Here is a 22,178-nt window from a genome sequence, read left to right as displayed (position 1 = left end):
CGCCTGCTTCCAGTCTTGCCAGCTCCCATCTCCACTCAGCAGCCCCCACTGCATACCCTCTCCAGCCCCCCCACTGCCTTCCCTCCCACAATACACACAAAGTGCTCTCAACGCATTTCAACCCTCACCTAGACTATGCCATCTCTTGCCTCCCGCAAGGCTTATGCACCTGCCATTTCCTCCTCCTGGAATGCTCTTTCCACCCTCTTCACTTGCTCAGTCCCCAAAGTAGCTCACTCCTCATCAGCCACGGGCAGCAGTCAGGAGAGTGGTGAAGACAGATCTACAGCTGGGCCTCCTAGGTTCCAACCACAGGTCCACCACTTCCTACCTGGATGACGTTAACCTTTCTCAGCTTCCATTTCCCCTTCACATAAACGGGAATAATAACTGAGGAGATACCAGTGGTTACATACCCAACCATTTTCCCTTCTTCCTCGTTAACAGGATCCCAATTATTTTTCAGGAGCCTTGTGCTCATTGTAGGGAATGCATCACGATTGGTCTAATGTTATAGAAACCCACATTCTTTTTGCCAGTGATTAATTCTGGACAATGAAATGTAAGAGGAAGTCTGTTGAGGGCTTCTGGAAAATACAGTACTATCCTTAGAAGCAGGCAAGAGAGGCCCCTGCCCTGGGCCCCATGCTTTAGAGGGTCCCGCCTGTCACAAACACACGTGTAAAAATTAAAGAACACATGGGCACCTCCATCACTGAGTCACTCAGCACGACCCACATCCGTCAACGTCGCATTATGACTAACACTGTCCAGGCCCCAGAGAAACACTTCACCATCTCTCACCCTAGGTCTTCAAAACAAAAGGTAACTGCATCCAACAGCGAAGGTTCGTGGACTGTGTTTTGGCCACCACGAGAGACCAACACAGCAGTGGAGTGTGGGGAGAATGAGTGGCAGGAGCACTTGGGTAAAAAACAAATGAGCTTGTCAGATCCTTCCCGTCAGCACAAATGCAACACAGTCTTGCAAAAGGAAGGATAGGAGCTCAGGAGTGCTGAATACCCATTTTCTTGCTTCTGTTCCTATTCACAGTTCCACAATTAGTGCTATATTAGCACCAGTTTTACATGGAGGCTAAGAAACATTCTGCCAAATTATATCATATTGCATATATGTATCACATACGTAGATACCTGTCTCACATATATATGAAATACAATACTGCATGAAGCATAACACTAATTCTTAATTTTGGAAATGTAGTGGACATTGAGCACTGTAGTTGCAGGTATGAAATTTGTTTTTAATAAAACGAAGATTTAATATTCAAAACACTAAATAGCTTTTTCAGCTTTTAAATGATTCGGATTAAAATTTTAACTTTAATTTTTAACAAATTATATTTTTCCTTTTACTTTTAATACATATGAGCATTTTAGAAGAAAAATAGCTTGTTAAAAATATAATTTGACTATCTCATTTGAATAAAATTGTGTAATTTTGCACACAAATTAAATGCTCTTATGTTTGCACTTAAAACCAGCATGGTACAATATAAAGACAAATAGTAAAACTCATGCTAATAATTTAACATTTTAATTTTTCTTTACTTAGAACATTAAATAGCTAATTTAAAAAATACCATGGCAAGTCAAAAGAAAGACTGCAGAAGAAAGTACTGCAGGTCCTTGTCCATCATTATAGTGCTGATGAGCTGCCCTAGGCATTTAACTCTTGCCTTTATCAATTAGCCTCGGGTAAAAGTGGTTTCATTAGCCATCATTTGGCTTAAAGTCACAGAACCTATTGACCACGTTAACTGAGGACTTACTGTAAAAAGCTTTATGGTTTAGTACCGTGACACTTTTTCCCTGCTTTTTGAACAAGGGGGCCCACATTTTCATTTTGTATTGGGTCCCACGAATTGCATAGCTGGCCTTGATGGTAGAGTAAAAAGAAAGAATCTGAGACCTTGATGCCATTGGTGATACTGCCACCGGCCCCGGATTTCTTGTTTAGTCAGCAATAAATGACATTCTGATTAGCTGGGCTTTCTCTTACTTGGGGCCAAAAGTAAGAGAATAAAAATACTCATAAATAATAAATACTAATAAAATAAAATGCTACCCACCTCGGGGATTTTACAAAGATTCAATGAGGTAAGTCAAGTGACTAGCAAACAGCTCAGTTTTGAGCACTTACTATGAGCCAGCACGATTCTGATGGTGGAGCTCTTAGAAGAGTGGTTGGCCCATAGCAGGGAGCCACACAATTCACCATCCCAACCGAACACTTTTCAGAGTGAAAGCGGAAAAGGACGCCAAGACCAAAAGGCTATACCAGGCTGACTTAGAGCAAACATTCAAGTATTAGTTCTTATTCATGGATTAACTTAAACCTCACTTCTCCGGGAAGGTCCTCCCTATTCTCTAACTCTGCAGAAAGGGCCCACAATACCCTTTCCGTCCTCTGCCAGCACTTCTCACAGTGTGGAGCCTTTTACTAGTCCATCTTCCTCACCAGACTCTAGTTCCAAGAAGCTGGGGCCTGTGTCTGTTCTGCTTTCCACTGTGTCCACAGGGTCTCACAAATAGCGGGTGCTCAATTAATATTTGCTGAATGAACTTATTTGGTCTACCTTGTGCATGCTTGTCTGACCCTGGTGATTTCACACGAGTTAAATACTCTTATATTTGCATTTGGGTTCTGTGGAAGATGAACCTGTATTTTAGTCACTCATGTGTCCCCTGAAGTTCTAACTGTAGTGCCCAGTAGGTAATGGTACTCGGTCAGTGTTTGCTGCCTTTTAGCATCCTTTCCAATGGCCAGATAACGCTTGTGGGAATTTTAACAGAGGGGGTGGGAGAATCTAATGCTCCCATCCCACTGTATCTAATTATAAATCTAGTTCCCGAAGTTGAGAGTGAAGAAACAAGACGGGAGCTGCCATCCTACCTAGGCCCATTGGACATATTTCTCTCCCATCAAGCGATTTTTTTAATTTGTCTTTCTTGCAGAAGCACATGTGTATCTCACAGGGTGAGGAGGAGAGTCTGATTTCCCATAGCTTTCCATATCAGCTGGGAACTTGAGCATACAGCCATTAGCACCTTTTCTCTTTTTCCTCGAATCAGCTTGTTGCTGTTGCCTCATTGAACCAACTTCCCAGAACACCCTTCAGAAACAGCATGCCCGAGCCAGGCAACAGGACTGAAAAGGACCAGAGATTCCGGTCATCTGTCTCTTGGGCTAGACCTGGGAGCACACCATCTCCTCCCAAGAAGGAAGAGACCATCCCCACACAGGCTCCATGAGCCAAAAAGGAAAAACAGAAGGAAAACAGGCTGTTCTCGCTTCCTCCTGCCCTTTGCTTTTCACATGCAATCAACCCATGTTCCTTTTGGGAACAGATAAAAACAGCAGCGGGCAGTTCAGCTGGCCCACCCTGGCTAATTACTGCCATTTGACTCCACTGGCAGAGGTCCCTTCTGGGTTCAGAGGAAGGAGAAGCGCGCTCTGGACATTCCTCAGCAAAGAGCACTGTGGTCTGGGGGCTAACACCATACCAGCTGTCCAGCGGCCTACAGCAGTGCCAAGGACAGGCTCTACCAGGGACCCAGCTGCAGCCAATAGAATATATCACAGCCCACTTTACATCAGCACGCTTACGGTCTTCTCTAATGCAACCGACCCGACAGAACACATGTGGGGGGGAAATCGTGCAAACACTCGAACTGCTCCCACGAGATATTACCAATTTTGTTTTTCCCACATGGCGCACCCAGGATTTCAGAAACATGCCTTACCTTTCACTAATCAGAGGGCCTCTTTCTCCACCTGTTAGGAGATCCTTTTTCTTTTCCCCCTCGTTAATGCAGGTGTCACTGGAGCAGTGATTATACCTAAAATGAAATTGTGAATTAATTATCTATGTTTGGACTTAGAAAAAGCCTTTGCCATGAAAAGTGGATTCTTTCTGGAACTTTGTAGATATCTCTCCCTGACTCCTGATGTCTTATTTTCCTACTCCACAGGACATTTTTTCCTTTTTAAAAAAAATTAACTTCACTAGGGAAAAAAAAATGAAACATTTCTGGTTGTGGGAAGGGAGAGGGGGAAACAAGCAAAGACAGTGAGGCCCCCCTGGCCCCCATCTGTTCCAAATCTTCCCCTCACAGGATGTAATGTCTAAAAAGCAAGAAAAATATGCCTTCCTCTTCCAACATCCAGCAGGATCTTGCATGCAAAGAGAAGAATGTCTGGTTACTCTGTGGGTTTTCATCTGCTTTTTAACTCATATGTTGTGGAATTACACTGGCCCCTCAATCCCATTTCCCCCTCTCCCCTCTCAAAAGCCTGGGCCAAGAGGCCAGGAGGCAGCAGGGTTCACCACTAGTGAAGGACATCCTGGTTTTGGCAAGGAGCTCCCTCTCCTCCACACCACCAACCCCTTTGGCACAAAGGATTAGTCCAAGCATGGCCAATGACTTTTGCAGATTTCTTAGCACAAGCCATGCCAGAGGGATGCCTGGGCCCCCGAGGAAGTGGGGCAGCCCCCGAGGGTAAAAGGAGTGGGCTCAGGATCCCACACTTCTTATTCTGCGCTCTCGTTCCCTGTTTCCAGGCACTGTGCACACGGATGTACACACGCCGCCAGCGCCTGGACATCTGAACAGGAAGGATGTTCCCCAGTAGCTCACAAGAGCCGTAACTGATACCTTTCCAGGACTGGGAGGGCGATATTTATAGGAAGGGCAGTGGGCCAAGCTAGACCAGCTCCAACTTTGTTTCAGCCAGCCCTCCTTTCCATTTTCTGTAGTTCTTCAAGTGAAATGAAGAGGCATTCCTCCCTTTATTGCTTGATTTTTACGCAAGGGCTGAGGCTCTTGTTAAAATGATTGAGAAACCCCAACTGCCAAGATGGGAAAGGACCTGCATGACCCGCCCCTCCCCCTCTGGCTCTTACTCTTCCTCTCTTCTGCGCCCCCAGCCACCTTCACATCCTCCTCCTTGGCCCCCTGGACTTGCTCCTTGGCACATGCTCCCTCTTTATGCTCCCAGACACACATCTTCTTGTGGTCCTCTAGATGAGCAAAGTTCTCTCTTACCCTGGGTCCAAATTGTCCTTTCTTCTGGACTTCTCACCCCTTAACACATTCCTGTACATCCCTGTGTGACCGACCCTCACCCACACCGTCATCTGACCTTATTTACTACCACTCCCCGCCTACAAACGATGGCCTCCTTGCCTTTGTACCCTCCTCAAGGCCTTTGTGCCTGCTGTTCCCTCTACCTGGAACCCTTCTCCTGGGTGTTTGAAAGTCCAGCTCCCTCACGTGATCTAGATTTCGGCCCAAAATGATCTCCCTTGAGAGGTCTCACTAACACCATAATAAAATCACCATCACTCTCTAGCCACTCCATCCGACACCTCCTTTATTTTAATTCAACAGCATCTGTCACCACCACCACCAAAGACTCTCTCCTTGATCAACTTTTAGTCAGGCTCCTCTCAGCCCTCTTCTCCACTAGGCTTCAATCTTGGCCTGCCATTTAACAAAGACTCCTGCTAAGTCATCCCCCCTACCTTTGACATCTGATCAAGTTCCTCGTCCCCTGTCTCCGATGGATAAGTCCTTGGCCTGCCTTCTGCAAGAATCTTGTCATGTTTGTTCAGCAAGAATACCCTACCCTTGATGTCTCCATCCACCGATCCCCTCCCTCGGTGGTTATAAATCCCCAACTGTCTTTGCTGTATTCAGAGTTGAGCTCCATCTTTTTTTGCCTAGTGCAATAATTTTGAATAAACTCTTTCTTACCATTTTAATAAGTGTCAGAATCATTCTTCTTTCATATCACCTGACATCACATGATCTTTTTGTTTATCTGTCTCCCTTCACTGGACTGTAAGCTCCACGAGGGCAGGTGTCTATGTGTTTTGCTCTCCTCTAGCTTCTAGAATGGTATTTGACACACAACAGACACTCAACAAATATTTGTTGAATGAACAACCCTGGCTACTACCACTTCTCTCGTGTCAGTTTACCCACCACCCTCCCCTGGGAAGTCATTCCTGAATCTTCGAAGCCTCGACCCTATACTTCACGTAGCAGTGATCATACTCATCACAAGGACTAATTCTCTGGTTGAATATGCACTTTTCATGAGCTAATTACATACTATATTCACATAGAGGAGAAAGCATAGACGTCTATCTTGACCATCTGCCCTCCTTCCCTTCCACACCTCCAGTCTCTGTGCTCTGTATAGACATCCTTGCACACATCTGTCTGCATGTCTCCACTCCCCCCAATCCCCACGTACATTCCCTGACCCCTAGCAGGGTCTTCATTAAAAGGGGAGGAAGAGGAGCTCTGGTGGGGCTGAGAGCCAGCACTCTGCTCTCCAGAAGCAAGCTCGGCTCTGCACCCATCTTCCTGGCTTTCTCCCCCCACAGGAGGAGATACAGCACTCCTGTTGGCTACCCTGTAACAGGGCCAGCCACTCTCAGCTCACCTCCCACTCTGGGCAAACTCACGCGGCCAGTATGGGTCCGAGTGAGTGCCCTGAGCCCTACTGCTCAAAGCTGTGACCCTGGAGGGCATGAGGTTCATTAGACCCGCAAAGCCACAGTGGGCCAGGGCCGTAGTGGTTGGTGAATTCCGGGTGGGGGAGGGGGGAACCTCAGTGGGGAGGGACAGCTGGTTGTAGAAACTGCCCAAGTAGATTTCCACATAAAGGAAAAGTAAACAGATGGAGACTCTTCCTCAGTCCTTTGAGCCTCTCAGAGGAGAGCAAACCTTCAAGTGTTTGTTGAAAAGCTAATCCGATTTACAAATGCTTTGAAAGGGCTGGAAGAGGAAATACTGACTACTGACCACCCCTTCCAGGGCCTGCAGCCTAAGTGTGGTCACTTTCCCCTCCCCTGGCCTCTGTCTCAGGGGTGTTGTACACAGAGAGACCCAGAGGATCAGGAAGTTACCTGGGGCAGAAGTGGGAAGCAACCCAGTCCACTGAGGGCTACTGACTCCTCTTCCCGCGAAGAAGAAAGGCGTCTTGAGAGCAGAAAACGGGCCAGGATTGGAAAACTCCACACAACCTTCCCGGCCACGAAGCTCACTCCACTCACATCCCAGGAATCTGGAAGGTACTGAAGGGCCCGCCCCACTTCCTGGGAGTCACATTATCACCCCACCCCCACCCCAGCTGGGTCTCATTTCTGGCAGCCAGTTCCCTGCAGTTCCAGGTGAAACGAGTTTCCAACTGGGTTTGCCGAACGACAGTTAAGGGAAAAAGTGAACCCTCTTGAATGCTCCAGATTCTGGTTCTCTCTCCCTTGAACAACGTTACCAGATCCCGTCACCCCACTACACCATTGTGCTAGGATGACCAACCATCCCAGGTTGCGAGGAACTGTCCCGGTTTTAGCACTGAAAGTACTGCATCCCGGCATGGCATGGTCACTTATCATCCTGACCTCCTGCCTTACCACCCCCACGGTTTCAGGCAGGCACATATGTTGGGAAGGTGGGCTTTCTGGTATTGCTCCCTCATTCTGATGCCCTTGCTGGGTTCTAGAGGGGAGGAAAGTAGTGAATCTAGAGTTTGAATTAGTTTCCTTCAATCAGAGGCTTTAATTTTACAAGCAGGAGATAAGAATGACACCAAACATGCGGCACTTTCTGCTCTGTATACACAACGCCTTATTTAATTTAATCCTATGAGGTAGGTACCACTTCCTAGATCAGGAAACTGAGGCCTAGGATCACAGATAATAAGTGGTGGGGTTGAGATCCCAATCTAGGCAGTGACACCAGAGCTCCCCGCTTTCTTCACTCACTATCTTGTACTATGATTCCTAAAATTAAAGTGCCCTGTCCTTTTGATCACATGGGAAAGAAACAACTTATGCTAGATTGAAAAGGCATAAATTTACATATGCGGAGCAACTCATGGCGAAAATGGGATTGTGAGACTGTGACCACAGGTTCTCCTATAGATAGGACCCCTAGTTGCCATGGGGACAGAGCCAGGTTCACGGACAGCTGTGGCATCACTGCCCTGGGGCAGAACTTCCTCGCAGTAATTCCCCTAACGTTGACCCTGCCCGCACCCACGCTCTCAGTGGCTGCCAGATGAATCCATTAAATGCCATATCTGATTCTGTTCTTCCAACCCTGTGTGACACCCGCCCAACAGCTGCACTGCATAATAAAATCCAGGTCGCTCGGCCTGAGTCTCATCCATTGCCTTGAAAATAAAAGTGGAGGCCGACTTTACAGGAACCAATTTGGCAGGATAGGTCACAAACCTTGATAAATGTTCATGCCTTTTGACTTTATCATTTCCCTTCTAAGAATTTCCCCCAAGGAAATGGTTGTAACTGGCAGTGACAAGAAGAAGAAGGGTGACATTTTACACAGAAAGGTGTTTATACATAGGTTTATCTGGAACAATGAACCTGGAATAATTCCTATAACTAACAATAAAGAAATGGTTAACTAAACTCTAATGTATCTGATATATCCATTCAATTGGATATTATGCAACCATTCAAATGTATGTTTATGAGGAGATGAAAATAGCAATGGAAAAGTCTTGGGCTACCACGTTAAGCGAAACAAGCAGGATATAAAATTATATAGACAGTGTGATCACAACTATGTGAAAACAAAAACAGAACTTACAATAAAAGGACTGAAAGGAAATGAAAAAGATGAAAAAGAACTAACTTACGCAACATATTGCTAACTGCTTTACATGCATTCTTATCTCATTTGATCTTCACGGCAAGCCTACTAAATGAGGAACGATTTTTATTCTCACTTTACCAATGAGAAAACCGAAGCTCGAAGATGATAATTAAGCTGGGCAATGGTTGCCCACAGCTGGTAAGGGGGAAAGAAGGAATCTGTACTCCTATTTTTCTGTTTCAGGGCCTATGTCCTTGTCCCCCTCCCCACACTGCTGGCCATCTTTCCCCCTCTACTTTTACTTTTCTATTTTCCAAATTACTTATATTAACCATTATTACATTAAAAATTTTTTTTTCCATTTCCAAGGTAATACGGGCTTATAACACTTGGTGTGTCTTGGTATTACTTTTTAAATGTAGAAAACAATAATGTTAGGAGCAAACAGCATTGACGACAATAGACTTTCCTTCAGCTTACATTCAAACTTCTTCACAGTTTGGCTCTCTGCTGTCCTTCAGGCCACATTTCCCACCACTCCCTTTTCATAGTCATTCAGTCACTAAGTTATCAGGTAATTTCGGAAAGACTACCTCTAGGGGCAGAGAGGAAGGTTGGACTGCTGAGGTGGAGGGTGGAAGTGCTGGGGTGAGGGGCGGGCCTCCACCGTGTAACACACGTAGGACGGCTGTGCCCACAGTGTCCAGGGGAAACAAACTGTCCATGGAAAAGTATCAGCTTTAAACAAAAGAAACAACAGGAGGACCTGGAGCCAGGATCTGGGTGGGAGTCCTCCCCATTTCAGGGCCTCCAGGCTGCTCTTCCAAGGAAGCCAGGACACGTTCCCTGGAACCTCTGGGCTAGAAGTGGCCAGGGTGAGAAGGACCACCACCATCCACACCGACATTCTGGACCTGGCCTCTCTTGGAAGCGGTCTTTGCTAGTTTGAGGGTGAGAGCAGGCTTTTGAGAAAACAAATTACTGACAGCTTGGCGGCAGCAGAGTAGTAGCAGTACAAAGTGTGAAAAGTTGCAGCAAAGATGCTCAGATTTCACTTGCTTTTCCCAACCTTTGCACATTAGAGGGCTTTCCAAGTAAGGAAGCCACAATATTGCTGGAGGAAATAAAATAAAAAGGAAGAACATTTTAACAGTGGTTCTCAGCCCTTGTGGGGCGTCAGAACCACCTGGAAGAAGAGGCTGTTTAAATGCAGATTTCCAGGCTCACCCTCAAACATTCTGATCTCATAGAGCCTGCTCAGGCCTAAGAGTCTGCATTTTAATGAGCTTTTCCCTGAGTTGCTGTTGCACCCTAATCCTACCGCTAAGAAACCCTGATTTACAGTGTCTTGCTGACCTGAAAGGACTGTCATTTGGGGGACATTTCTAATTACTTCATCTTTAAAGAAAAAGAAAGAAAAGAAAAAAATATTGCACAGGGTATACTGTACATGGAAGGTTTTTATTATTTTTGCAAGACAAATTATCTCAAAATAAAAAGTTTAAAATATGTAATTACAAGAGTAATATCTGCCTATAATAAAATATTAATAGTACCACACTAGATAAAACGGACAATGGACACCCCCCTTCAGTGTCCCCACCACCACCACCAGCCCCATCCCACTCTCCAACCTTAACCACTGTGAACAGTTTGGTAGATATTAGCAAACAAGTTGGACTTTTTTGTTTGTGTTTTCATTTTTTAGTAATAACGGATGCCTGCAAGAATATGATGAAAATGACACTCAAAAATTGTTGGTCGAAGTGCAAATTAACACAGCCCTTCTGAAAAGCAATTTAGCAGTTGATTTCAAAAACCACAGGAACATTTCCACGCCAAGGAATCCCTCCCAAGGACACCACTCTCCTGGAATAGTATGCAATCTTTTTTTTTTCAATTTTATTGTGGTAAGAACACAACATACAATCTACCCTCTTAACAAAATTTTAAATGTATAATGCATTGTTGTTGACGATAGGTACAATGTTGTACAGCAGATCTCTAACGCGTATCCATCTTGCTTTACTGAAACTTTATGCCCATTGATTAGGAATTCCCCATTTTCCCCTTCCTCCAGCTCCTAATGACCTCCATTCCACACTTTGATTTTATGGATTTGACTCCTTTAGATACCTCATGTATGTGGAATCATGCAGGATTTGTCTTTCTGTGATTGGCTTATTTTGCTTAGTGCAATATCCTCAAGGTTCATCCATGTTGTCATATATTGCAGAATTCCCTCCTTTTTTAAGGCTGACTAGTGTTCCATGGTATGTATATACCACAGTTTCTTTACCCATTCCTCTGTCGATGGACATTTAGGTTGTTTCCACATCTTGGCTGTTGTAAATAGTGCTGCGATGAACATAGGTGTGCTACTATTTATTCGAGATCCTGATGTCAATTCTTTGGGGTAAATACCCAGAAGTAGAATTGCTGGTTCATATGGTAGTTCCATTTTTAATGTTTTGAGGAACCTCCATACTGTTTTCCATAGCGGCTGCACCATTTTGCATTCCCACCAACTGTGTGCAAGGGTTCCAATTTCTCCACATCCTCGCCAACTCTTCTCTTTTTTTTTTCTCTTATAACAGCGATCCTAAAAGGTGTGAGGTAATATGTCATTATGGTTTGATTTCACTTTCATTTTTTCATAAATCTGTTGTCCTCTTTGTTCTCTTTGGAGAAATGTCTATTCAAGCGTTAGCCCGTTTTTAATCAGGTCATTAGTTTTTGTGGTTGTTGCTTTTTTTAAATATTGAGTTAAAAGAAGTATGCTATTTAAAATGAGGTCACAAAACAACAAGGAAGATCGTTATGATAATGTTAGTGAAAAAGGAAAACAGGGTATAAACATTTTACCTATCCTCTGATTACCACGTTGTTTTGTTTAGATAGATAAAACAAAGGAAATAAACCCTAAATTGCTAACAGTATGTTAGGGAGGTGGCTATTATTTCCTCTGTTGAGTGCTCGGGCTCAGATTTTGCAGACAGACAGAGAGACGTGGGTGAGAAATCCATCTCCCACTTTTCACATGTACAACTTTGAGGACTTTATGTAACCTCCCTGAGCCTCAGCTTCCTTATGGAGGTAATGGGAGATAGTATCCTCTAAACTTGCTTCAAGAATTAAAATAAGAAAATGTGTGGAAACACGGGGTACTCTGGGGCCTGACACAGTAAGTAAAGCTGGTATGGCTATTATTCTATGTTCTTTATGATGGGGCACATTTCACAAATCAATACTTAAACACTGGTATTTAAAAATGGGGATTCAAACGTTGATAACCCCCATGTTCCCCATCAGACCCTCTTCTAAGCCCCTGCATAGTTTAATTCTCCAAGAGATTCTGTACAAAGTGCATTACAGGGACAAGGCACCGTCCCCAGTGAACTGAAATAATGAAATGGGAATAAGATCTGCAAATTGTAAAATACCTAAAAATAGAATGCACCAGGAGTCCATTTTTACGAGATGACTCTGAAGGGACAGTGATTAAACAAAGGCCCAGTACCTGGCGTATTTACATGAGGTGCAATGGTGCATTAAGTGAACACATAAAATGCAGGAGGGCGGTGGAGTGAAGATGGAATGTGGAGGGGTTGTGTGTCAGGAACATTATCATTTCTCTTCCAATGTCTGGGCCAAGGCTTCCAGGAGGAGGCAAGACTTTCGAGGGTAATGGGAATAAGAGTAATTATCTCAGCCAACCAGAAGAACAATTCCTCAGATCACCTTCGTCTAATTTATGAAAAGCGCTGTCTGTTACGCTTGGCTCCCCGTCTGTCACTCTGGAGTTAATCACAAGGGTTACTCTGAGCCCATCATTAGAGCATGTCTCTTCTTTCTAAGGGACTATTGAGACATAGAAACTAAATTTTTATTATTTTATTATCATTGCCTTGATAGTGTCCTCAAGCTTACTGTTTCTAAAATACCAAAAGCACTTGTTGAAGTAAATATACAACTATATCCGGTTAAAAGTAAAAAAAAAAAAAAAAAAAATCCTCTTTGCACCCCCCCATCTCACACCCCTCCCTGGAGGGAACTGCTGCTTGGATATGTACTCTAACAGAGCTTTACTTTCACCAACGGATGTGATGTATTCACAGGCGCACATACATACACTTTTTTTTTTAACGTAAATAAGATCACCCTCTATTCCTCTGCAACTTGAATTTTTCAGTTCATAACACGTCAAGGGCATCTGGACATACAGACATTTGTGTGGTAGGTATGGACCCGGGGCCCAGCAGGCTAGAAACCCGACTCCCCTACTTACTGGCTGTGTGACCACGGGCAAATTCCTTAACATCTCTTTTCTAATCTATAAAAATATTCCCGTAATAGTAATTAAAGGATTATTGTGAAGGTTCAATGAGTTAATATCGTAAATATTGTAAAACATAAAAATCACTTAAAATAGTGTTCAGAGTATCATACGTGTGGTGTCAGCCACTGCTATTATTTACCTTGTTCTTTTCTTCAATGGCCCTCTATCTAGTGTTCCATCATGTGGCTGAGTCGTAATTTACTGAGCCAGCCCCCCACTGAGAGACACAGAGGTGCTGTCCTCTTTTTTCTACAGTGAGCATTTTTGAACTTGGGTCTTTGTATACATGGGCAAGCATCACTCTAGGATACTATCCAAGGCACGGAATTGTTGCATCACAGGTCATGCTTGTTTTTTATGAAAGATGTTGACAAATTTCCCTCCAAAAGCTGCACTAATTTACATCCCTGCCAGCAGCGTGTACCCTTGCGTCTCCAGGGGTCTTCACAACCCTGGCAGCCTGCGTTTTTGGCGTCCTCATTTCTGCACTTACCTTCCCTAAATGAAACCTCCATCAAAACCACCAACAATGCATTTGTTCAAAGTCCCTGGGACACCTAATCCCTTTGTCTTTTCTAAAAGGAATAAGTCATTTTTGGCTCTGACAGGCCTTCAGTTGTCTGGACAGAGCCCTGGGATGACTTTGAAAAACACAAACACACTCACTGTTCCCTAACACCCTCCAGAGCAGCTCAAGGGGAGGGGGCCCACGTGAGGCCCAGCCTCTCTGCTCTCTCTCACATGCACAAAGGTTTTCAATAGCAGCTGGTGTTTTCTGAGTGGAGATCAGAGCCAGCATTTGTATATAAATATTATCCCAGGGCTGGAGGGAGAATAGGCTGGAAGCAGAGGCTGCAACATCCCATTGTCTTATTAATTGGGGAAGGGGCACAGGAGGAGTGAGCACTCTCATCCTTCCAAGGTAGAAAGGGGAAGCACCCCAGGCAAAGGCCCACCCCATTGGGGCAGCTTGTATAATAATAAAACCAAGGTGGAAGCGGGTACAAAGCTTGGCTGGAAATCTACACCAGGCAGAGGAGAAGCAGGGCAAAGAGGTGCCCTCCATCTGTGGGTCCAGACTGCAGGTTTGTCACCTGCTCTACATGTTTGGCGGAGTGATCCCCTGCAGCCACCTGGCTCTGTAGACCACAGCTCCTGTCACATAATGTCAAGATGACCTCGGACGGATGCCCCTCAGGCCTCATCACCAAGGTTCTGCAGCACAGAGTGACTTCCGGCTTTGCTGGAGGACCTCTGGGAATTGGAGGGAGCTGTGGAGGCAGATGAGGGCGGGTATTCCCACCCATGAGGGGCCTCCCAGCCTTCTTACGCAGGAATGTCAATAATTCCAAGGGTTGCCCCGGCTAAGCTTCGCAAGCTCCAGAGCCATTCATCTTTCAAACTTGTTTTTCAGGCTCACTATTTTATGGCTCAGAAACATTCACCTTTGTTCTTCCAACTGTCTCCTTGCCTCCCACCATTCCCAGGGACCCAGGTCGGGTCAGGGAGGGGAAGAGGCAGGCGAGTCTCTGGAAGAGTGGATTCCGTGGATCACAGCAAATTCCAGAGACGACACCCAGAGACCCTGGCTCCTGTCCATAACGGAGGGAATAACTCAAATGATTATCTCAGGCACTCGGAAGTGAGTTAAGCATCCCCTTCCGAGTCAGCTCACAGGGGAGGGTCAGCGGGAACAAAGGGAGGCTCAGAGACCCAGGGTCTCCGCTGGGTCTAACGAGAGGCAGTGCGTAGTACAGGAAAGGGACTTCAGCTCACTGGGCCTCAGTTTCCTCTTCTCCAAGAGACTGGGGTAAACACCCAATACCCTATACTTCATTAAATCTACAAAACAGATATTTGTTGAGTGTGGGCCATGTATTCCAGACACAGCAAACAGTCAGGCCATGTCTGTCCTCATGGACTTGACCTTCCCAGCGAGGTGGATACTAGTCACAGTATCGTGCTTACTGCAGAGGAACCTAAGTTTATGGAGGGAATGAACATGCCAACAAGGTTGCACAGCTCCAAAGTGGGCTGCACAGCTCTATCTGGAAGTACACTGCTTTTCACCACGAATACTAACCACAGCGAGCAAGGTGCACTGTGATTGACAGCACGGAGGCTTCAGCACAAGGCCTTCAGAGGGGGCCCGGAAAGAAACTGGGGTCACGGGTTTTTCTAAGCTTTGCCAAAGTCAAGTCTTAACCATCACTGCAAAGAGCACAGTCTCTCGCCACTCCAGTTTCCCTCTGTCACTCCTGTCCTCCTGTTGTGTGATCTTAGGGTGGCCTCAGGCATTCAGGGAACGCCTAGGAGGGAGTCAAGTAGGTGGGACACTCAGTGTGAGCCTAGCAGGATATAGTTCTGGGGCTCACAGTCACCTCCGTGCATGTTGAGTGATTGCTAACCCTCCAGGGCAGGCACAGCTCCCAGGGGTACCCCTGTACCCAAGAGCCCACCACCCAGTTCCTGAGGCCACCTCAGCGGTTGAAACACCACATGAAATGTCCTACAGTGCCCAACACTGAAGAGTGTGGTAGGGAAGGAGGAGAAAGGTTTAAAATGGACAGAGTCAGATGCCCGCCAGTAGAAACGCTTCTACTGGGTTGGTGCAAAAGTAATTGCGGTTTTTGCAATTATTTTTAATCTTTTAAACTGCAATTACTTAAGCATCAACCTAATAATTACTAGACCCCTAATACTGTAAGGGGGAGATCAGTTCCTCTAATCAAAATGGAAGTTCTCTACTGTCAGAAATATACTCAATGCATACAATTATAATGGACCATAGCTTCTTCATTCATTTTTGATGGGAACAGTACAAAATAGAATTTACTGAAATTCTTCTGTTTGTGGAACATGAACATGCAGTACTACTACTGTGTGTGTGTGTGTGTGAATTTACTCATTTCTGCATCTAAGCTGTCAATAATACAAAACAAACGTTGATCAACCAAGCTAAAGGCTGAATTTCTTTTATTCTCCTTCTAGAAAGTTATTTTAGAACATTGTTATCATATGAAAATGTGATCAAAGAGTATGAGGCCAGAAAATGTAGAAATAAAAAGTATGATAGAGGTGTGTCAGGCAATTAATTAATAAAAATGGGCTGTTGTTCTCCTGGATTTTATAGCATTGGAGTCATTTGTTGGTTTTTAAAATGTGTAAATTGGAGTTCTTTCCTTCCTCTAAATAAATAATCACTTACATTCCTACATTGAATTCATAATTCATATTATTTCTCTTTCTCTTTCTTTCTTTCTTTTTTTTTTTTAAGGAGGGCACAGCTCACACTGGCCCATGCGGGGATCGAACCGGCAACTTTGGTGTTATTAGTACCATGCTCTAACCAACTGAGCTAACTGGCCACCCCTGTATTATTTCTCTTAAAGACATCCTTCAAAGTGTACAAGCTTCAGGCACCCGTGAAACATTGAACCTCTCCCTGCAGCCATCATCTCCTGAGAAGTTATGATGTGCCAGGAACTCTGAAAAATCCATCTATGGGGGTTATCTAATTTAATCCTCAAGCAACCCACTGAGGTAAACTAAAGCTTGGCGCATTTATTCTACACAATACCTACAGCTCATTCTGCAGAGTTGTAGCAAGGGGTCAAAATCACACAGTGCCTGGAGTAGCGCCCTCTACACAGAATACAAACTATTATTCCAATTTGCTGTGTTTCCTCCCTGCGCCCAAGTCTCCTCATATTTAACGCTGAAGGGATAAACAGAGACTGAAATATGTGCAGATGCACAGAGGACCTCGGTAAAGACACAGAGAGTTGGTAACAGTGGCTGCATCCGTGGAGGGAAACTCGGGGTGGGAGGCAGACACACCTCTCTTGTGTGCTCACATTTTTAAACAAGTTAATACATGGAAAGTTTTTGGCACAGAGCCTGGCACATGGCAAATGCTCAATAAATGTTATTTTGTCATTCTTATTGTCAATTAAATAAATTAGTTTAAAAAATAAAGGGGTGGGCCCTGATGTGTCAAGTCCCTTCCCATTGAATTGGGTGTTTTCTTTAGATAACAGTTCCTAGCACTTTCCAGTGCCAGGGGCTCTAGTGAACTACTGTGTTTCATACTCCCTGCATTTCTGTAAGGTTGAGTACTATTCCCATCCCATTTTACAAGTATGAAACAGGCACAGAGAGGTTACATAACATACCCTAGGTCACACAGCCAATGTGGCAGAGGCTGGGATGAACACCCAGGCCGGATGACTCAAAAGGGCAAATACAGATCGGCCTCACTGGACCCCCTCCTGGTCCGTTATGTGGCTGCCCCAACATTTTTTCTCTCGTGATGTGCGCATCTCCAGTGAGCGTCGTGTATGGCAGTGCAGTCGCCGGGAAGCCGAGAGTGTGAGAAAGGGAAATGCTGTCACTGCAGATGTCAAGGCAGCAGGTGAGCCTCACAGGGCGTATTAACCAGCTAGGAATTAAGAGAGAAGGGAGGCAGGGAGGGAAGAAGAAGGAAAGAAACCTGTAAAACAGCTACTCGATGTCCGACAACGGGCTCAGCTGTTTCTCCCCTATCCTCCCAACACTGAGGGAGACCCTGTTCCCGTGATGCCACTTCCCAGCTGAGCAGAGGGGCTGGGAGAGTTCGTAAACCTCGTCCATGGTGGGGGCCAGAAAACCAAGGCCCTGGGGCTCACTGCTCTCTGAGAACACGGCAATTCCTAGCCTTCCCTCCTCCCCGTCCCTCCACACCTTCCTTGGTTTGTGGTCCTAGGGCAAATATTTCTACACAGCACAGCTCAAATCAGTGGCCCCGTCTGTCCTACTGGGAAATCTTTGGGGATGGGAGGTTTCCTGAGTGAGCTTGCCAAAGCAGGGACCCTTCACGCGGGGAGAGGTGGTGAGTCCATGAGTTCTGCTGACAGGAAGGCCATGGACCCGGGAGCCTTGGAGGCATCTTACAGGGAGAAATCCATTTTGGAATCTCCACTCAGTCCAGAAGCACTGAGCACAGACCCTTTGAGCACTTGGGCTCTGTGGGCCCTTTCAGGACAGCCCTGAGGGGGTCCACATCAGTGTCTCGGACTCCTGAGGGCTTCCAGCCACAACCACCTAATAAAAGTCTTATCACTTCATAGCTGTGTGACCTTAGTCACTTGACCTGTGTGATCACAGTTTTCTTATGTATAAAATGAGGATTGCGAATTAACACGTTTCTATACAATAAAGGATCACCCCTAACCTACCCTAGACTGCAGGTACCTTGAGGAGTCAGAGAGGTATCCATCTGACTCCTCTTGGCATTTTCTTCAAGGTGCCTTCCTAACAGTTGGGTGTCATCCCAGAGAAAGGGCTCAGCACAGATTTGCTAATTTATGGCAAAACAGTGTGGGTCATCTAGACCTGGATTCAAATCCTGTCTGCTACTAAGTTCCCATTAGGGAACCTTTCAGAGCTTGGTCATCTCTCATAACTACACCTCCAGGGCCCCCGTGTTGCCCAATTCTAGGTGAGCCATTCTCACAGTGTGTTTGGGGAGCGAGGCACACGGGAGCCCTGTTTCAAAGGGGGGTTGTAACAGTTTGAGGCCACAGTGAGTGTCAGGTAGGCTAGCATAGGCTTGGCCCAGAGTGAAGACAAACAGCTTAGAAAAGGCATAAATTGAAAGAAAATGCTAAACTAATTAACAGCAGACTAGGTCCCCAACACACTTCGAAAGCTTAAAGAATTTGCTAATACGCGAAGATAATACCACAAACTCGTATTTTCAGGGATTCACCCCTTTTCTGCTTGTCCCAGGAAAGGTTTTATGAGCCTTGGTTTTTGGGTTTGGGGGTTTGTGTGTGTGTATGTGTGTGTGTGTTTCATTGTGAATATGGAAATGGTTCCATTAGCAAATATATATGAATTTCCCCCCAAACAGTCTATTCACATAAATGAATCTTAATCTTCACTTTATATTGATAAGCAGCAGAGCTGACATAAACAATGTTTTTTTCTTCTTTCAAAACTGTCTTGTCAGTCTAAAAACTCAATGCTGTTTGCAAAAGCCCTTTTAAAGGACTCATGTCTTTTTCTATCATGAAAGAAAACTGCAGTGACCACTGCCTAGACTCGAAAAAGGTGTTTCTAGCAGCACTGCACTTCTCTGGGCAGAGACCTGAGTGGCCTCTTTCAAGTCTTGAAGATTTAAGGGATGAACTTCAGCCACCATCTCCCTCCTGGCTAAGACCAAAAAATAAAAGTAAAAACCCACCTCCTACAGGGGAAGTTTTTAGGAAACAAGTTCTGGTTTTCTTTGCCAACTATTCTGCCCTTCTTTAGAAAGGGCTCGTTCACATGGGTCTAGCCCAGCTGTAACATCTGTATCTAATCTGCATTGGCACACACAGGTTTACTTGGGGAGCATCCCCATGTGTCAGGAAGAAAAGTGGTCTGGATGAGATGAACCAGAGGAGGAGAAACAAGCATTAGGTTGATGGAAGAGAAAAACACCGGGAAGCAGAACGCAGACACTGTTCTCCATCTTGCCACTTCAGAGCCCGGCTCTGGCAAGTCAGTCTCTTGACCTCCCCAGGACTCAGTTTCCTTATCTGTAAAGTGGGGATAAAAATTCCTCTTCTGTCTACCTCAAGAGGACTGATCCTCCCCTGCCACCCTCACCCACTCTAATTCACACAGCTGAAATAATAGCCAGGTAGTGCTGGGCTGCAAACTCAATGCCTAATGTAAAAACCAGTGAGGGGAGGGGTGGGAGGGTGGAGGGTAGCAGCTCTGTATGCTCCTCTCAGCTGCAGCGTGCTTCTGCTTCCGACAAGCCAAACCTTCAACCCTCCCATGCTGCTCAGCAGCCCTTAGCCAATGACCTTGGCCACAAATGCCCCAAAGGAGAAAAATGGTTACACAGCGATGGTTTAGGGAATCTTATGTCCCCATTTTAAACAATAATTGGGAGGACTATAGAGGAACATGGGGGAATGTCTATAACATAGTGCTAAGTGAAAAACAGTCACAAAAATCTTATCTATCACTAAGTTTGAGGTCTGCTCTTGGGACAATTGATACACAAATCAGAAAAATATGGAGCCTCTGTGACTTGCCCCCGTCCCCCAAGCCCATGCAATTCTTCAGCCCCACCCGTTATCTGTTTTCGTAATGAAATCTTCTACATCCAGTGGAGGCAAGGAGTGACAAAGAAGGAAGGCAGAAGGATGAAAGGCAAATTCATCACTGGAGAACATAACAATTAACCCTTTGGATAAATGCTCAGAAGTGCTGTTTTTTGCACCTTCGTCCCACAACCCTTAGACAACCAACCACAAGGCTGTCCAGTGTGTCAGCCACCCTCAGAAGTGCATCTAGCCTATGGGTTCCCGCAGCCTGAGTTGAGGAACCAGGCTCCAGCAGGACACTTGGCAGCAGGTGTGGTGTGTTCAGAGGCCGATGACTGAGGTGGCACTTGATTTGTTCCTGCACAGTTATCAGTGGAGAAAGGCTCAATTATTTTTCATTATACGGAGTCAACAGAGACAGGCCGAATAGAGGGTCTGAGCCAAAGAAGCAAACGTGAAGGTGAGCAGGAGAGGACACTGAGGGGGTACACTCCCAGGTGCCACACCCACTGAACCATGATGCCAGGGAGGGTGACACGGGTGGAAAGACATGGGATGCTTGTCTGGTCCTGCTCTGCTGGTCGCAGCATAAGCTCCTAGATGGCTAAGAGGGCACCTGCTGTGTGACTGACTAAACGCCTCAGTGGACAGAGCTTATCAAGACCTTTTCCTCTCCAACAACAGCTCACAGTACTAAGAGCACCCACCGCCAGACACTGTCCTCAACACTCAGCGCCTACCATCTTCTTTCACTTTCCCAGCAACCTGTGAGTCAGGTACTGTTACTATCCCATTTAACTGCAGCAGTCCAGAATGAGTCACCCCAAGATGTGCCTCTGTGGTAGGCAGATGGTCTTGAGCTACAGGCAACTGAGACGCTGCAGGCTACAGAGCAACTTCTATCCCCCTTAACTACCTGGAAGAATTTGACTAAGGGGCCTTGCCCTTAATAAGAGATTATCAGAGATAACCTTTTATTTTTGACCTATCTATAGGGCAGGGCACAATTACTAAACATCTGTTCTTCTTACTGTCCTGCAATGAAGCCCCAAGGTGATCCTTGGCTTAGAATGTCACATATACCTCATTTTCCCTTTCTGTCTTTGAATCCTTCATGTACTCGTATGTGGGGTCTCTGACTTTCTCATGTATACGTGGTCCCCATTATTAGACCAGCCGAAAGAATCTTGAGGGCAGAGGAGTTTTTTCATCCCCCACATTACGAATGTGGAAACTGAGGCTCAGAGGTTATTGTGACTACTTGCCCAAGCTGGTAAGTGACAGAACCACCAAACCCAGATCTGTCTGAGCCGAGAGCCCAAGCTCTCAACCACTATATACCTTCTCTCTTTTCTTCTCCTTTCTGTTTCCTCCGTTTATGCCAAAGGCTTTCTAACATCCTCTCCCTCACCCCAAATCAGATCCTGAATCTCCCAGGGGGCTGGGGGCTATTCTCGAAGCTGACCTTGGGAAAATAAGGCCCCTCAGGTGGAAGAGTTACTGTTTCTGAGACTTCTCAAGAACAGGAAACTTCCCGGGCTGCCTGCAATAAATCCAAGCCTTCCTTCCTTTGTGATTTCACCCCGGGAGCAACACTCCAGGATGACTCATCTCTAGACCGGCAGGAGATCTCCTCTGGAGACTGGAGGTGACCTTGGCCGGGCACTCACATCCTGTGCCTGGTTTCCCATTTGTCAAGCGGGCAGCCCTGGCCTCCCTGCCAGGCTTGTTGTGGAATACAACAAAAGGGTGAACACAGATCATGTTAAAAATAATTTTTAAAAGAGAATGCAAAGTACTGACAACCCTCTAACTCCCACCTACGTCCCACATACCAAACTATTATCTAAATCCTCTCCAATCTTAATTCTGGCTTCAAGAGTTCACCTGTACTCCTGCCTTCTCCTTGGTGTGTGGGCAAACTGTGATTACTGGGGAAAGGAAAGGGGACATGGATAATAACTCTTTTTTCTCCATCTGTAATTATGAGCAGTCAGTCCTTCAGCTTCCCATCACCCTATTCTAAGCAGGTAATACTAGGAACAGCTAACATTCATGGATCCCTAATGAGACATGTATTTTATATATTTTTTCCTTATCTAA

General features: G+C 45.5%; 1 long non-coding RNA gene across 1 annotated transcript in view; it reads right to left on the bottom strand.

Moving 5' to 3' along the window:
- Positions 1-3,764: 3,764 nt before the first annotated feature.
- LOC117016626 (uncharacterized) overlaps positions 3,765-22,178 on the bottom strand; it is a 46,561-nt gene continuing 28,147 nt past the window's right edge. The window contains exon 4 of the long non-coding RNA XR_004421935.1: positions 3,765-3,863. This is a non-coding gene — a long non-coding RNA (uncharacterized LOC117016626). The remainder of the gene's footprint in view (positions 3,864-22,178) is intronic.

Source organism: Rhinolophus ferrumequinum, chromosome 24 (genome assembly GCF_004115265.2).
Source record: "Rhinolophus ferrumequinum isolate MPI-CBG mRhiFer1 chromosome 24, mRhiFer1_v1.p, whole genome shotgun sequence".
In the NCBI taxonomy this organism is placed as follows: Eukaryota; Metazoa; Chordata; class Mammalia; order Chiroptera; family Rhinolophidae; genus Rhinolophus; species Rhinolophus ferrumequinum.
Note: the sequence above shows the minus strand (reverse complement) of the source record. Positions and strands in the feature narration are given on the sequence as shown.